Source organism: Tachyglossus aculeatus, chromosome 16 (assembly GCF_015852505.1).
Source record: "Tachyglossus aculeatus isolate mTacAcu1 chromosome 16, mTacAcu1.pri, whole genome shotgun sequence".
In the NCBI taxonomy this organism is placed as follows: Eukaryota; Metazoa; Chordata; class Mammalia; order Monotremata; family Tachyglossidae; genus Tachyglossus; species Tachyglossus aculeatus.
The window spans coordinates 22890335-22907580 of NC_052081.1; positions in this window are offsets into that span (position 1 = coordinate 22890335).

Genomic DNA, 17246 nt, shown 5'->3' on the forward strand with positions numbered 1-17246 from the left:
AGCCGGGGAACGTCCTGCAGCTCCTGGGCAGCCCTCGCAGCTCCTCACGGCCCACACGCCATTCAGTGGAGGGCGGGGATTGGATGGGGCCGGGGCCCGTCCTTCAGTGTCCTGGATGGGTCAGCAGAGGGTGCGATCCCAACTCCTCCCGTTCCTCCCAATCAAATTGGCTTGGGGATTGGCTGGTGTCTCGTATTCCCCTGCAGCTCGCGAGCTCGGCTAGCACAGGACAGCCTCGCAGCTCCTCACGGCCCACCCACAATTCAGTGAAGCGCGGGGATTGTCCAAGGCCGGGGCCTGACCCGCAGGGCTCTGAGTGGGCCAGCATACAGCACCCTCACAAGTCCTTCCTTTACCCCCAAGCACCAGGTGCTTGGGGATTGGCGGGGATCGGGGATAGTCTTGCAGCTCGCGAGATCGGACAGCAAAGGACGCCCTAGCAGCTCTTTCCGTTTCCCCCCACTCTCCATAAATGAGTGGAGGGTGGGGATCTGCTGGAGCCGCAGAACGTCCTGCAGCTCCTGGGCAGCCCTCACAGCTCCTCACGGCCCACACGCCATTCAGTGGAGGGCGGGGATTGGATGGGGCCGGGGCCCGTCCTGCCCTGTCCTGGATGGGTCAGCAGAGGGCGCCGTCTCTACTCCTCCCGTTCCTCCCAATTAACTTTTGCGTGAGGATTGGCTGGGGTCGCTGATTCTCCTGCAACTCGCGAGCTCGGACAGCACAGGACGCCCTCACAGCTCTTCCTGTTTCCTCCCCTCTCCTTTATGGGGATCGTGGGGATCGCCTGGAGCCGGGGAACGTCCTGTAGCTCCTGGGCTTGGCCAAGAGAGGGCCCTCTCGAAGCTCCTCCCGGCCCACCTCCAATTCAGTGGAGCACGGGGTTGGCTGGGTTCTGGGCCTGTCCTGCAGTGAACTAGGTGGGTCAGTAGGGGGCGCCATCGCATCTCCTCCCGTTCCCCCCGAATCAACTGGTGCTTCGGGATTGGCTGGGGTCGGGGATTCTCCTGCAGCTCGCGAGCTAGGCCATCAGAGAACGCGCTCGCAGCTCTTCCCGTTTCGCGCTCCTCTTTACATGAGAGCAGCGTGGGGATTTGGTTCGATGCACGGACTCTCCGGCAGCTCCTGGGATCGGTCAGCAGAGAGCGCACTCGCTGGACCTCTCTGCCCCACATTCAGTGGAGTGCGGGGATTGGCTGTATCCGTGGCCCGACCTGCAGTGCTCTGTGTGGACCAGTAGAGGGCGCCCTCGCAGCTCCTACCCTCCCCCGCCATCAACTGGTGCTTGGGGATTGGCTGGGGTCGGGGATTCTCCTGCAGCTCGCGAGCTCGGCCAGCAGAGGACGCCCTCGCAGCTCTTACCATTTCCCCCCTCTCTCCAACTGAGTGGAGGGTAGGGATCTGCTGGAGCCAGGGACCATTCTGCATCTCCTCTGTTCGGACAACTGAGAGAGCCCTCGCGTCACCTCCCGGCCCATACCCCATTTCGTGGGGCACGGAGAAGTTGGGGCAAGTGATTTATCTGCAGCTCGCGGGGCCGGCCAGCAGATGGCGCACTCGTAGTTAATCTCGTCGCCCCCAAATTAGTGTAGTGCGGGGATTGGCTAGGACCGGGTATGCCCCTGCAGGTCTTAGACTCGGTCAGCAGAGGTCGCCCTCTCTGGTTCCCCCGAACCCTCCAAATCAACCAGTGCTTGTGGAGCAGCTGAAGATGGGGATTCCAATGACGTTAACGAGTTCAGCCAGCAGGGGGGCGCACTAAAAGCTCCTCCCGTTTCCCGAAAGCGTTGGGAAATGTTGGATCCACGGAAATTTCTGCATCTTCTGGGCTCGGCCAGCAGAGGGCGCCCTCGCAGCTCATCACGGCCCACACGCCATTCAGTGGAGTGCGGGGATTGGCTGTGGCCGTGGCCCTACCTGCAGTGCTCTGTGTGGGCCAGCAGAGGGCGCCCTCGCAGCTCCTCCCGTTCTCCCGAATCAACTGGGTTTTGTGAATTGGCTGGGGTCTGGGATGCTCCTGAAGCTTGCGAGCTCGTTCAGCATTGGACGCCCTCGCAACTGTTCCCGTCCTCCCCCCCACCCCTCCTTAAATGAGTGGAGAGTAGGGATCTGCTGGACCCGGGGAACTTCCGGCAGCTCCTGGGCTCGGACAACAGAGGACGCCCGCGCATCACGTCACGGCCCACTCCCAATTCAGTGGGGCGCTGATTGTTTGGGGCAAGGGATTTCTCTGCAGCTCGCGGGCCCGGCCAGCAGATGGCACCCTCGCAGTTAATCCCGTCGCCACCGTATTAGTGTAGTGCGAGGATTGGCTGGGACCGGATATTCCGCTGCAGCTCGTAGAATCCATCAGCAGAGGACGGTCTCTCAGCTTCTCACGTCCCCTCCAAATCAACTGGTCCTTGGGGAGTGGCTGGGGTCGGGGATATTCCTGCAGCTCGCAGGCCCTGACAGCAGATGTCGCCCTCGCACCTCCTCCCTGTCCCCCCAATAAACTGGGCCTTGTGGATTAGCTGGGGTCAGAGATTCTCCTGCAGCTATCGAGCTCGGTCAGCAGAGGACGCCCTCGCAACGCTTCCCGTTCCCCCCCCCCCCATTAAATGAGAGGAGCGTGGGGATCGGCTGGAGCCCGGGACATTCCCGCAGCTCCTGGACTCGGACAGCAGTGGGCGCCCTCCCAGCTCCTCATGTGGGCCAGCAGAGGTCGCCCTCGCAGCTGCTTCCGTTCCCCGCAATCAACTGGTGTTTGGGGATTGGCTGGGGTCGGAGATTCTCCTGGAGCTCGTGAGCTCTTGTAGGAGACGACGCCCTCGTAGCTCTTACCTTGTCCCCCGTCTCCTCAACTGAGTGGAGCGTAGGGACCTGCTGAAGCCGGAGACGGTGCTGCAGCTCCTGGGCTCGGCCAATGGAGGGTGCCCTCACATCACCTCCCGGCCCACCCCCCATTAAGTGGGGCGCGGATTGGTTGGGTCAAGGGATTTCTTTTCAACTCGCGGCCCGGCCAGCAGATGGCGCCCACGCAGTTAATACCGTCGCCTCCAAATTAGTGTAGTGCCGGGATTGGCTGGGACCGGGTATTCACCTGCAGCCCTTAGACTCGGTCAGCAGAGGGCGCCCTCTCAGCTTCTACCGACCCCTCCAAAACAACCGGTGCTTGGGGATCGGCTGAGGTCGGGTTTTCTCCTGAAGCTCGCGAGGTCGGCCAGGAAGAGGTGCCCTCGAAGCCCTCCCGTTCCCTCCAATTAACTGAGGCTTGAGGATTTGCTGGGGTCGGGGATTTTCCTGCAGCTCGCGAGCTCGGCCAGCAGAGGATGCCCTCGCTGCTCTTACCCCCCACCTCCTCAACTGAGTGGAGCGGAGGGATCTGCTGGAGCCGGAGACCGTCCTGCAGCTCCTGGGCTTGGCCAAAAGAGGGTGCCCTCACATCACCTCCCGGCCCACCCACCATTTCAGTGGGGCGCGGATTGGTTGGGGCAAGGGATTTCTCTTCAATTCGCGAGCCCGGCCAGCAGATGGCGACCATGCAGTTAATCCCGTCGCCCCCCAGTTAGTGTAGTGCCGGGATTGGCTGGGACGGGCTATTCACCTGCATCCGTTAGACTCGGTGAGCAGAGGGCGCCCTCTCAGCTTCTCCCGACCCCTCCAAACCAACCGGTGCTTGGGGATCGGCTGAGGTCGGGTTTTCTCCTGAAGCTCGCGAGGTCAGCCAGGAGGAGGCGCCCTCGAAGCCCTCCCGTTCCCTCCAATTAACTGAGGCTTGGGGATTTGCTGGGGTCGGGGATTTTCCTGCAGCTCGCGACCTCGGCCAGCAGAGGACGCCCTCGCAGCTCTTACCCTTCCTCCCCCTCTCCTTAAATGAGTGGATCGTGGGGATCGGCTGGAGGCGGGGACATTCCTGCAGCTCCTGGGCTCGGCCAACAGAGGGAGCCCTCGCAGGGCCTAACGGCGAAAACGCCATTCAGTGGAGTGCAGGGATTGGCTGGGGCCGTGGCCCGACAGCAGTGCTCTCTGTGGGCCAGCAGAGGGCGCCCTCGGACTTCCTCCCATTCCCCTCAATCAAATGATGCTTAGGGATTGGCTGGTGTCGGGGATTCTCCTGCAGCTCGCGAGCTCGGCCAGCAGAGGACACCCTCGCTTCTCTCACCGTTTCCCCCCCTCTCAACTGAACGGAGCGGAGGGATCTGCTGGAGCCGGGGACCGTCCTGCAGCTCCTGGGATCGGCCAACAGACGGCGCCCTCGCATCACCTTCCGGCCAACGCCCCATCCACTGGGGCGCGGATTAGTTGGAGCCAGGGATTTCTCTGCTGATCGCGCGCCAGGCCAGCTGATGGCGCCCTCGCCGATTTCGCCCCCAAATTAGCGTAGTTCGGGGATTGGAGCGGACCGGGTATTTCCCTGCAGCTCTTAGACTCGGTCAGCAGAGTTCGCCCTCTCAGCTTTTCCCAACCCCTGCAAATCAACCGGTGCTTGAGAATCGGCTGAGTTTGGGGATTCCCCTGAAGTTCGCAAAATCGGCCAGCAGGGGGTGCACTAAAACCCCCTCCTGTCCCACCTAAGCAACTGGTGCTTGGGGATTGTCTTTGGTCGAGGATACTCCTGCAGCTCGAGAGGTCGGCCAGCAGGGTACGCCCTCGTAGGTCTTAAGATTTCCCCCCACTCCTCAACTGAGAGGAGCCTAGGGATCTGCTGGAGCTGGAGACCGTCCTGCAGCTCCTGGGCTCGGCCAACGTAGAGTGCCCGCGCATCACCTCCCGGCCCACCCCTCATTCAGTGGGGCACGGATTGGTTGGGGCAAGGGATTTCTCGGCAGCTCGTGTGCCCGGCCAGCGAATGTCACCCTCGCAGTGAATTCGTAGCCCCCAAATTAGTGTTGTGCGGTGACCGGGTATTTCCCTTCAACTCTTAGACTTGGTCAGCAGAGGGCGCCTTCTCACCTTCTCGCTACCCCTTAAATCAACCGGTGCTTAGGGACGCGTAAGGGTGCAGATTCTTCTGAAGTTCGAGATGTCGGCCAGCTAGGGGCGCACTAAAATCTCCTCCCGTTTCCCACAAGCAACTGGTGCTTGGGGACTGCCTGGGGTCGGGGATACACCTGCAGCTCGTGAGGTCGGCCAGCACTGGGCGCCCTCGCAGCTTCACCCTTTCACCCCAATCAACTCGGGCTTGTGGATTGGCTGGGGTCAGGGATTCTCCGGCAGCTCGCGAGCTCGGCCAGCAGAGGACTCCCTCGCAGCTCTTCCCGTTTCCCCCCTTCTCCTTCAATGAGTGGAGTGGGGATCGGCTGGAGCCCGGGACATTCCTGCAGCTCCTGGGCTCGAACAGCAGAGGGCGCCCTCCCAGCTCCTCACGGCCCACACAACATTCAGTGGAGTGCGGGGATTGGCTGGGGCCGTGGCCCGACCTGCACTGCCCTGTGTGGGCCAGCAGAGGTCGCCCTCGCAGCTGCTCCTGTTCCCCGCAATCAACTGGTGTTTGGGGATTGGCTAGGGTCGGAGATTCTCCTGCAGCTCGTGAGCTCTTCTAGGAGACGACGCCCTTGCAGCTCTTACTTTGTCCCCCGTCTCCTCAACTGAGTGGAGCGTAGGGATCGACTGGAGCCGGGGACCGTCCTGCAGCTCCTGGGCTCGGCCAAAAGAGGGTGCCCTCACATCACCTCCCGGCCCACCCCCCATTCTGTGGGGCACGGATTGGTTGGGGCAAGGGATTTCTCTTCAACTCGCGGGCCCGGCCAGCAGATGGCACCCACGCAGTTAATCCCGTCGCCCCCAAATTTTTGTAGTGCCGGGATTGGCTGGGACCGGGTATTCACCTGTAGCCCTTAGACTCGGTCAGCAGAGGGCGCCCTCTCAGCTTCACCCGACTCCTCGAAGTCAACCGGTGCTTGGGGATCGGCTGAGGTCGGGCTTTCTCCTGAAGCTTGCCAGTTCGGCCAGGAGGAGGCGCCCTCGAAGCCCTCCCGTTCCCTACAATTAACTGAGGCTTGGAGATTTGCTGGGGTCGGGGATTTTCCTGCAGGTCGTGAGCTCGGCCAGCAGTGGACACCCTCGCAGCTCTTCCCGTTTCTCCCCCTCTCCTTAAATGAGTGGATCGTGGGGATCGTCTGGAGGCGGGGACATTCCTGCAGCTCCTGGACTCGGCCAGCAGAGTCCGCCATCGCAGCTCCACACGGCGAACACGCCATTCTGTGGAGTGCGGGGATTGGCTGGGGCCGTGGCCCAACCTGCAGTGCTCTGTGTGGGCCAGCAGATTGCACCCTCGGAGTTCCTCCTATTCCCCTCAATCAAATGATGCTTGGGGATTGGCTGGGGTCGGGGATTCTCCTGCAGCTCGCGAGCTCGGCCAGCAGAGGACACCCTCGCTGCTCTTACCGTTTCCCCCCGTCTCCTCAACTGAGTGGAGCGGAGGGATCTGCTGGAGCCGGGGACCGTCCTGCAGCTCCTGGGATCGGCCAACAGACGGCGCCCTCGCATCACCTCCCGGCCAACGCCCCATGGGGACCTAGGGCCAGAGGGAGAAGGGGACCAGGGCCAGAAAGTAAAGTGGGTCCAGTGCTGAAAGACGGAGGGGGACAAGGGCCGGGAGGCAGAGGGGGACCATGGCTAGGAGGCAGAAGGGTACTGGGAGAGAGACAGGGGGACTAAAACCTGCCGGTCTGAGCTCCGCAACGTTGCCAAGATCCGCCCTTTCCTCTCCATCCATACCGCAACCCTGTTCGTTCAAGCTCTCATCCTATCCCGTCTGGACTACTGCATCAGCCTTCTCTCTCATCTCCCATCCTCTTGTCTCTCCCCACTTCAATCCATACTTCATGCTGCTGCCCGGATTGTCTTTGTCCAGAAACGCTCTGGGCATGTTACTCCCCTCCTCAAAAATCTCCAGTGGCTACCAATCAATGTGCGCATCAGGCAGAAACTCCTCAAACTGGGCTTCAAGGCTCTTCATCACTTCGCCCCCTCCTACCTCACCTCCCTTCTCTCCTTCTACAGCCCACCCCGCACCCTCCGCTCCTCTGCCGCTAATCTCCTCACCGTACCTCGTTCTCGCCTGTCCCGCCATCTACCCCCGGCCCACGTCATCCCCCGGGCCTGGAATGCCCTCCCTCTGCCCATTCGCCAAGCTACCTCTCTTCCTCCCTTCAAGGCCCTACTGAGAGCTCCCCTCCTCTAGGAGGCCTTCCCAGACTGCCCCTTCCTTCCTCTCCCCCCGTCCCCTTCTCCATCCTCCCCATCTTACCTCCTTCCCTTCCCCACAGCACCTGTATATACGTATATATGTTTGTACATATTATTACTCCATTTATTTATTTTACTTGTACATATCTATTCTATTTATTTTATTTTGTTAGTATGTTTGGTTTTGTTCTCTGTCTCCCCTTTTAGACTGTGAGCCCACTGTTGGGTAGGGACTGTCTCTATATGTTGCCAACTTGTACTTCCCAAGCGCTTAGTACAGCGCTCTGCACACATTAAGCGCTCAATAAATACGATTGATTGATTGATTAATTGATTGACTAGGGCCAGAAGGTAGAGGGGACCCAGGGCCGGATTGGAGAGAGACCCAAAAGGCTGGAGGTAGAAAGAGACCAGGGCCATGAGGCACAGAAGGACCAGGACCAGGAGCTTGAAGGGGACCAGGGCAGGGTGACAGAGCAGGACCAGGGCCAGGAGACAGAGGGGTAACCGGGCCCGGATGCAGAGGGATCCAGGGCCGAGAAGCAGGGGGACCAGGGCAGAGAGGCAGAGGGCGAACTAGGGCCAGAGGGAGAAGGGGAACAGGGCTGGGTAGCAAATGGAGACCAGGGTAGGTAGGTAGAAGGGGATCAGATGCAGGAGGCAGATGGGGATCAGGGCCGGGTGGCAGAAAGTAAAGAGTGCTGGGAGGCAGAGGACGATCAGGACAGCGAGGCAGAGGGGAATAAGGGCCACGAGGTCGGGGGTTACAAGGGCCGGGAGGCATAGGGGCACGAGGGCCAGGAGGCAGAGGGGGACCAGGGCTAGGAGGCAGATGGGGATCAGGGCCGGCAGGCAGAGGGGGATGAGTGCGAGGAGACAGAGGGGGACCAGGGCCGGGAGGCAGATTGGGACCAGTACCGGGAGGCGGAGGTGGACCAGGGGCTGGAGGAAGAGGGTAACCAGGGCGGGGAGGCAGGGGGGGACCATGGCCAGGATTTAGAAGGGTACCTTGGCCGGGAGAGAGGGGGACCAGGACCGGCAGGCAAAGTGGGACTAGGGAAGGACGGCCCCGGGGTATCAGGGCCAGGAGGCAGAAGGGTACCTGGGCCGGTAGATGAGGTAACAGGGCCGGAAGTCAGAAGGGTACCTTGGCCGAGAGGCAGAGGGGGACCAGGGTAGGTAGGCAGAGGGGGACCAGGTCCAGAAAGCAGAGGGTTACCTGAGCCGGGAGATGGGAGATCAGGGCCGGGAGGCAGAGGGGGATCAGGGCAGGGAGGCACAGGGGTCCCTGGGCCGGGAGACAGGAGGACTAGGGTCGAGAGTCAGAGGGGGACCAGGGCCGAGAGTCAGAGGGGGACCAGGGCCTAGAATCAGAGGGGGACCAGGGCCGACACGTGGCGGGGGACCAGGGCAGAGCAGCAGAGGGGGACAAGGGCCGGGAGATGGGCAGCATATCTGGGTGGTATATCTGACTTGCGACAGAGAGGGAGAACCGGGCTGAGGCTGAGGCTCAACCGGAGGCTGAGGTGGACCGGGGCAGCTAGGCAGAGGGGGATCAGGGCCAGAAGGCAGAGGGGTACCTGCGCTGGGAGACAGGAGGACGAGGCCCGGGAGACAGATGGGAACCTGGGCCGGGAGACAGGTCTACCTGGGCCAGGAGACAGGCGCATCAGGGCCGAAAGTCAGAGGGGAACCAAGACTGAGACTCAGGTGGGATCCAGGGGAGGGAGGTAGAGGGGGACCAGGCCCAGGAGGCAGAGGGTAACCAGAACAGGGAGGCAGAGAGGGACCAGGGCCGGAAGGCAGAGGGATACTTGGGTTGGGGGACAGGTGGACCAGGGCCGCAGATAGAGGGGAACCAGGGTCGGGATGGAGAGAAACCCAAGGGACTGGAGGTAGAAGGAGACCAGAACCGGGAGGCACAGAGGGACCAGGGCCGGGAGGCAGAGGGGGACCAGAGCAGAGCGGCAGAGGGGGACCAGGGCAAGGAGGCTGAATGGTCCCTGGGCCAGGAGACAAGGCGACCAGGGCATGGAGGTAGAGGGGAGCCACGGCCGGGGAGGAGAGAAACCCAAGGCCTGGAGGTAGAAGACCAGGGTCTGGAGGCACAGAGCGTCCACGACCAAGAGGCAGAGGGGGACCAGGGCACAGCAGCAGAGGGGTAACAGGGCCAGGATGCAATGCAGTACCTGGGCTATGACACAGAGGGAACTGAACAGTGAGGCAGAGGGATACCTTGACCAGGAGAGGGGGGACAAGGGCCGGGAGGTATTGGGGGACCAAGGCTGAGAGTCGGGTTGGACTGGGGCAGGGAGGCATAGGGGGACCAGGGCTGGGAGGTAGAGGGGACCCAGGGCCGGGACAGAGAGAGACCCAAGGGCCTGGAGTTATAAGGAGACCTGGGCAGGGAGGAACAGAGCGACCAGGACCGGGAGGCAGAGGTGGACCAAGGCAATGCGACAGAAGGTGACCATGGCCAGGAGGCAGAGGGTTACTTGGGCTGGGAGGTGGGGGATAAGGGCCGGGAGAAAGTGGGGGACTAAGGCCTGGAGGCAGAGGGGGACCAGGGCCAGGAGGCAGAAGGGTTCCTGGGCCAGGAGACAGGTGGACCGGGGCAGGGAGGCAGAAGGGTACCCCGACCCGGAGACAGAGGAACCAGGGTCGGGAGACAGAGAGGGACCTGGGCAGGGGGAGTAGAGTGGTACCAGGGCCATGGCACAGAGGGACCAGAACAGGGAGGCAAAGGGGTTCTTTGGCCAGGAGACGGGGGACCAATCAATCAATCAATCAATCAATCGTATTTATTGAGCGCTTACTATGTGCAGAGCACTGTACTAAGCGCTTGGGAAGTACAAATTGGCATCACATAGAGACAGTCCCTACCCAACAGTGGGCTCACAGTCTAAAACGGGGAGACAGAGAACAGAACCTGTTCCAGACCAGGTCCTGGAAGTAGTGGGAGACCAGAGCTGAGGGGCGGTGCAGACTGGGGCAGCGAGGCATAGGGGGACCGGGGCCGGGAGGTCTCTCCTATCAAGTGCTACTCCGGCCACCTGGGTACCTGGCCACCTGGTCAGTGCTTCTGACCCCATTCCCTCTCATCTCATGAAATCTCTCGCTTCGTCCCTTCTCCCCTCCTTAACTTCCATCTTCAACCACTCACTCTCCACTGGTTCCTTCCCCTCTGCCTTCAAACATGCCCATGTCTCTCCCATCCTCAAAAAACCCTCTCCTGACCCCACCTCACCTTCTAGTTATCGCCCCATCTCCCTCCTACCATTAATAGTAATACTAATAATGGCATTTGTTAAGCACTTACAATGTGCAAAGCACTGTTCTAAGTGCTGGGGCGATGCAAGGTGATCAGGTTGTCCCGGGGCTCACAGTCTTAATCCCCGTTTTACAGATGAGGGAACTGAGGCTCAAAGAAGTGAAGTGACTTGCCCAAGGTCACACAGCAGACATGTGGTGGAACCGGGATTCGAACCCATGTCCTCTGACTCCAAAGCCCGGGCTCTTTCCACTGAGTCAGGCTGCTTCTCTGTTCTTTCGAAACTCCTTGAACGAGTCGTCTACACGCGCTGCCTAGAATTCCTCAACACCAACTCTCTCCTCGACCCCCTCCAGTCTGGCTTCCGTCCCCTACATTCCACGGAAACTGCCCTCTCAAAGGTCACCAAAGACCTCCTGCTTGCCAAATCCAACGGCTCATACTCTATCCTAATCCTCTTCGACCTCTCAGCTGCCTTCGACACTGTGGACCACCCCTTTCTCCTTAACACGCTATCCAACCTTGGCTTCACTGACTCCTTCCTCTCCTGGTTCCCCCCTTATCTCTCCGGTCCTTCATTCTCAGTCTCTTTTGCAGGCTCCTCCTCCCCCTCCCATCCCCTTACTGTGGGGGTTCCTCAAGGTTCAGTTCTTGGTCCCCTTCTGTTCTCGATCCTCACTCACTCCCTTGGTGACCTCTTTCGCTCCCACGGCTTCAACTATCATCACTACGCTGATGACACCCAAATCCACATCTCTGCCCCTGCTCTCTCCCCCTCCCTCCAGGCTTTTATCTCCTCCTGCCTTCAGGACATCTCCATCTGGATGTCTGCCCGCTACCTAAAACTCAACATGTCCAAGACTGAACTCCTTGTCTTCCCTCCCAAACCCTGCCCTCTCCCTGACTTTCCCATCACTGTTGACGGCTCTACCATCCTTCCCGTCTCACAAGCCCGCAACCTTGGTGTCATCCTTGACTCCGCTCTCTCGTTCACCCCTCACATCCAAGCCGTCACCAAAACCTGCCCGTCTCAGCTCCGCAACATTGCCAAGATCCGCCCTTTCCTTTCCAGCCAAACCGCTTACCTGCTCGTTCAAGCTCTCATCCTATCCCGTCTGGACTACTGTATCAGCCTCCTCTCCGATCTCCCATGCTCCTGTCTCTCCCAACTTCAATCCATACTTCACGCCGCTGCCCGGATTGTCTTTGTCCAGAAACGCTCTGGGCATGCTACTCCCCTCCTCAAAAATCTCCAGTGGCTACCAATCAACCTACGCATCAGGCAGAAACTCCTCACCCTCGGCTTCAAGGCTCTCCATCACCTCGCCCCCTCCTACCTCACCTCCCTTCTCTCCTTCTACAGCCCAGCCCGCACCTTCCGCTCCTCTGCCGCTAATCTCCTCACCGTACCTCGTTCTCGCCTGTCCCGCCATCGACCCGCGGCCCACGTCATCCCCCGGGCCTGGAATGCTGTCCCCCCTTCTTCGTCTAGTGCTATCTCCCCGCTCCTCCTAGTGCTATTCCCCCCAGCTGTGCCTAGTGCTACTGCCCCTCGCCCCGCCCACGGTTGTCACCCCCCTACCCCACCTACAGCTGTCGCCCCCCCCGCCCCGACTTGGGCTGTCCCCCCACCTCCCAGGCTCTGCCTACTGCTATCCCCCCGCTCCACCTAGTGCTATCCCCCCGCTCCGCCTAGGGCTGTCGCCCCCTGGCTCTGTCTAGTGCTATCCCCTCCTCTCCTCCTAGTGCTATCCCCACGCTCTGCCTAGGGCTATCCCCCCGCTCCACCTAGGTCTGTCACCCACCACCTTGACTAGTGTTGTCGCACCCCCCCACTCCATCTAGTGCTATCCCCCCGCTCCGCCTAGTGCTATCCCCCCATTCTACCTAGTGCTATCTCCCCGCTCCGTCTAGTGCTATCCCCCAACTCTGCCTATTGTTTTCACCCCCCGCCCCGACTACGGTTGTCGCCTCCCAGTTCCACCTAGTGCTATCCCTCTGTGCTCTGCCTAGTGCCATTCCCCCACCTAGTACTGTCCACCATGCTCCTTCTACTGCTATCCCCCCTCTCCGCCTAGTGCTATCCCCCCCGCCCCACCTAGAGCTGTCATCCCCCACCCCGCCTAGGGCTGTCGCCCCCCAATCCCGCCTAGGGCTGTCGCCCCCCCCGCCCCGCGAGGTGCTATCCCCCCCGCCCTGCCTAGTGCTATTCCCCCGCCGTGCCTAGTGCTATCCCCCGGCTCCTCCTAGTGCTATCCCCCGGCTCCTCCTAGTGCTATCCCCCGACTGCTCCTAGTGCTATCCCCCGGCTGCTCCTAGTGCTATCCCCCGGCTGCTCCTAGTGCTATCCCCCTCTGCTCCGCCTAGTGCTATCCCCCTCTGCTCTGCCTAGTGCTGTCCCCCCGGCCTAGTGCTGTCCCTCCCGACTCTGTCTAGTGCTGTCCCCCTCCACTCCTTCTAGTGCTATCCTCCCACTCCGTCGAGTGTTATCCCCCTGCTCTGTCTAGTGCTATCCACCCACTCCACCTAGGGCTGTTGCCCCCTGCCCCAACTAGGGTTGTTGCCACCCAGCACCGTCTATTGCTATCCCACTGCTCCGTCTCATGCTATCCCCCCGCTCCTCCTAGGGCTATCGCCTCCCGCCCCGCCTAGGGCTGTTGCCCCCCACTCTGCCTAGTGCTGTCGTCCCCTGCCCTGCCTAGGGCTGTTGCCCCCCTGCGCCTCCTAGGGCTATCCCTCCCAGTCTGCCTAGTGCTGTCCCCCTGCTCCGCCTAGTGCTGTCCCCCGGCTCCGCCTAGTGCTGTCCCCGCGCTCCGCCTAGTGCTGTCCCCGCGCTCCGCCTAGTGCTGTTCCCGCGCTCCGCCTAGTGCTGTCCCCCCGCTCCGCCTAGTGCTGTCCCCCCGCTCCGCCTAGTACTGTCCCCCCCTCCGCCTAGTGCTGTTCCCCGCTCCACCTAGTGCTGTCACCCCGCTCCACCTAGTGCTGTCCCCCCACTCCGTCTAGTGCTATCTCCCCACTCCGTCTAGTGCTATCCCCCCGCTCCATCAAATGCTACCCCCCGTCTCTGCTTAGGGCTGTTGCCCCCTGCCCTGACTAGGGTTGTTGCCCCCCCCCGCTTCGTCTAGTACTATCCCCCTGCTCTGCCTAGTGCAATCCTCCCCTGCTCTGCCTAGTGCTGTCCCCCTCTCCTAGTGCTGTCCCCCTTGCTCCGTCTAGTGCTATCCCCCTGCTCCGCCTGGTGCTATCCTCCCCTGCTCTGCCTAGTGCTATTCCCCCCGGCCCCACCTAGGGCTGTCGCCCCCCCACCCCCGCCTAGTGCTATCCCCCCGCTCCTCCTAGTGCTATCCCCCCGCTCCTCCTAGTGCTATCCCCCCGCTCCTCCTAGTGCTATCCCCCCGCTCTGCCTAGTGCTATCCCCCTGCTCTGCCTAGTGCTATCCCCCCAGCCTAGTGCTGTCCCCCCCGCTCCGTCTAGTGTATCCCCCGCTCCGTCTAGTGTATCCCCCACTCCGTCTAGTGTTATCCCCCCGCTCCGTCTAGTGTTATACCCCCACTCCGTCTAGTGTTATACCCCCGTTCCACCTAGTACTATACCACCGCTCCGTCTAGTGCTATCCCCCGGCTCCGACTAGTGCTATCCCCCGGCTCCGACTAGTGCTATCCCCCGGCTCCGACTAGTGCTATCCCCCGGCTCCGACTAGTGTTATCCCCCGGCTCCGACTAGTGCTATCCCCCGGCTCCGACTAGTGTTATCCCCCCTCTCCGACTAGTGATATTCCCCCGGTTCCGTCTAGTGCTATCCCCTCGTTCCTCCTAGGACTGTCACCCCCCGCCCCGCCTAGGGCTGTCATCCCCTGCCATGCCTAGTGTTGTCATCCCCTGCCCTGCCTAGGGCTATCCCCCCGCTCCGCCTAGTGCTATTCCCCCGCTCCGCCTAGTGCTATTCCCCCCGCTCCGCCTAGTGCTATTCCCCCAGCTCCGCCTAGTGCTATCCCCCCTCTCCATCAAGTGTTATCCCCCCACTCTACCTAGGACTGTCACCCCCCCGCCCCGACTACGGTTCTCTCCCCCCCGCTCCGCCTAGTGCTATCCCCCCCCGCTCTGCCTAGTGCTATCCCCCCGCCTAGTGCTGTCACCCCTGCTCCATCTAGTGCTATCCCCCCGCTCCGTCTAGTGTATCCCCCACTCCCCCTAGTTCTGTCACCCCCCCGCCTCGACTAGTGTTGTCGCCCCCCCCACATTCCGTCTAGTGCTATCCCCCCGCTCGACCCTAGTGCTGTCCCCTCCTGCTCTGCCTAGTGCTATCCTCCCCGCCTAGTGCTGTCCCCCCCGCTCCGTCTAGAGCTACCCCCCGGCTCCGTCTAGTGCTATCCCCCGCTCCGCCTAGTGCTATCCCCCCACTATGCCTATTGCTGTCACCCCCCGACCCGACTACGGTTGTCGCCCCCAGCTACGCCTAGTGCTATCCCCCCCTGCTCTGCCTAGTGCTATCCCCCCACCTAGTGCTGTCCCCCGTGCTCCTTCTACTGCTATCCCCCCGCTCCATCTAGTGCCATCCCCCCGCTCTGCCTAGTGCTATTCCCCCTGCCCCACCTAGAGCTGTTGTCCCCCACCCCGCCTAGGGCTGTCGCCCCCCCGCCCCGCCTAGTGCTATTGATTGATTGACTGATTGCTATCCCCCCGCCCTGCCGAGTGCTATCCCCCCGCCATTCCTAGTGCTATCCCCCCACTCCTCCTAGTGCTATCCCCCGGCTCCGCCTAGTGCTATCCCCCCCTGCTCTGTCTAGTGCTATCCCCCCAGCCTAGTGCTGTCCCCCCTGTCTCTTTAAGGTCCTATCTCTCCTTCTCTAACTGGTCCTATCACCCCTTCTCTCTCTGGTTCTGACCCCCTTCTCTGTCTGGCTCTGACTCTCGGCTCTCTCCGGACCCGCCTTGGCCCATTCTCTCCGACCTCGGCCCGCTCTCTCTGGACCACCCCCACCCCTGCTCTCTCTGGACCGCCCCACCCTGCTGTCTCTGGACCGGCCCCCCCGCCTTGCTATTTCGGGAAGTATCCTCCCTCCCGTTCTGGCTGGAACTATTCCCTCCCGGCTCCATCTGGAACTGTTCCCCCCCTTTGCTCTGTCTGGACCTATCCTCCCTGCTCCCTCTAGTCCTACTGTGCTTCTCTGTAATGTCCTATCTCTCCTTCTCTATCTGGTCCTATTACCCCTCCTTTATCTGGTTCTGCCACCCTTCTCTGTCTGGCTCTGCAGCCCGGTTCTCTTAGGACCAGTAAGAAAAGGAGATAAGACCTTACAGAGAAGGACAGTAGGACTGTCGGGGCTGGAGAGAGTTGGGGGGGCCGGGTCCCATCACCACTTCCCTGTCTGGATCTGTCCCCCTTCGCTGTCTGGCTGTGATGCCCGGCTCTCTCCGGACCCGTCCCGGCCGGCTCTCTCCGGACCCGCCCCGGCCGGCTCTCTCCGGACCCGCCCCGGCCGGCTCTCTCCGGACCCCGCCCCCTGCTCCCTCCCGACTTGCACCCCCTCTGCTGTCCCTCCGCCTAGTGCTGTCCCCCTCCACTCCACCTAGTGCTGTCCCCCTCCACTCCACCTAGTGCTGTCCCCCTCCGCTCCGTCTAGTGCTGTCCCCCTGTTGGGATGGCACCCGATGATGACACATCCAGGGTACTGCAGGACCTGCCCGGGCCCCAGTCAATCCCCGCCCTCCACTGGATGGCGTGTGGGCCGTGAGGAGCTGCGAGGGCTGCCCAGGAGCTGCAGGACGTTCCCTGACTCCAGCCGATCCCCACCCTCCACTCATTTATGGAGAGTGGGGGAAACGGAAAGAGCTGCTAGGGCATCCTCTGCTGGCCCATCTCGCGAGCTGCAGTAGTATCCACGATCCCCGCCAATCCCCAAGCACCAGGTGCTGGTGGGCAAAGGGAGGAGCTGCGAGGGTGCCCTATGCTGGCCTACTCAGAGCCCTGCGGGACAGGCCCCGTCCTTAGCCAATCCCCGCGCTTCACTGATTTGCGGGTGGGCCGTGAGGAGCTGCGAGGGAGCCCTCTGTTGGCCGAGCCCAGGAGCTGCTGGAGGGTCCTCAGCTGCAGACCATCCCGAGACTCCACTCTGTTAAAGGAGGGGGAGGGAGGAGGGGAAGAGCTGTGAGGGAGTCTTCTGTCTGCCGAGCTCGCGAGCTGCAGGAGAATTCCCGACCCCAGCCAATCCCCAAGCACCAGTTGATTGAGGGGAACGGGAGGAGCTGCGAGGGCGCCCTCTTCTGGCCCAACCGGAGCCCTGCAGGACAAGACCCGGCACCAGCCAATCCCCACGCTCCATTGAATGGGGGACGGGCCGGGAGGAGCTTCGAGTGCGCCCTCGGTTGGCCGAGCCCAGGAGCTGCACAACGGTCCCTGGCTCCAGACAGTCCCCATGCTCCACTCATTTAAGGAGAGGGGGAAAAACGGGAAGAGCTGCGAGGGCGTCCTCTCCTGGCCGAGCTCGTGAGCTGCAGGAAAATCCCCGACCCCAGCAAATCCCCAAGCATCAGTTGATTGGGGGAACGGGAGGAGCTGCGAGGGCGCCTCCGGCTGGCCGACCTCTCGAGCTTCAGGAGGATCTCCGAAATCAGCCGAACCCCAAGCACCAGTTGACTTGGAGGTGCCGCAAGAAGCTGAGAGGGCATCTCCTGCTGATCGAGGCCAAAACGTGCAGGGGAATCCCAGGCCCCAGCCAATCCCTGCACTCCAGTGATTTGGGGGCGACCGGAGAAACTGCGAGGGCGCCATCTACTGCCCGGGCCCGTGAGCTGCAGGGAAC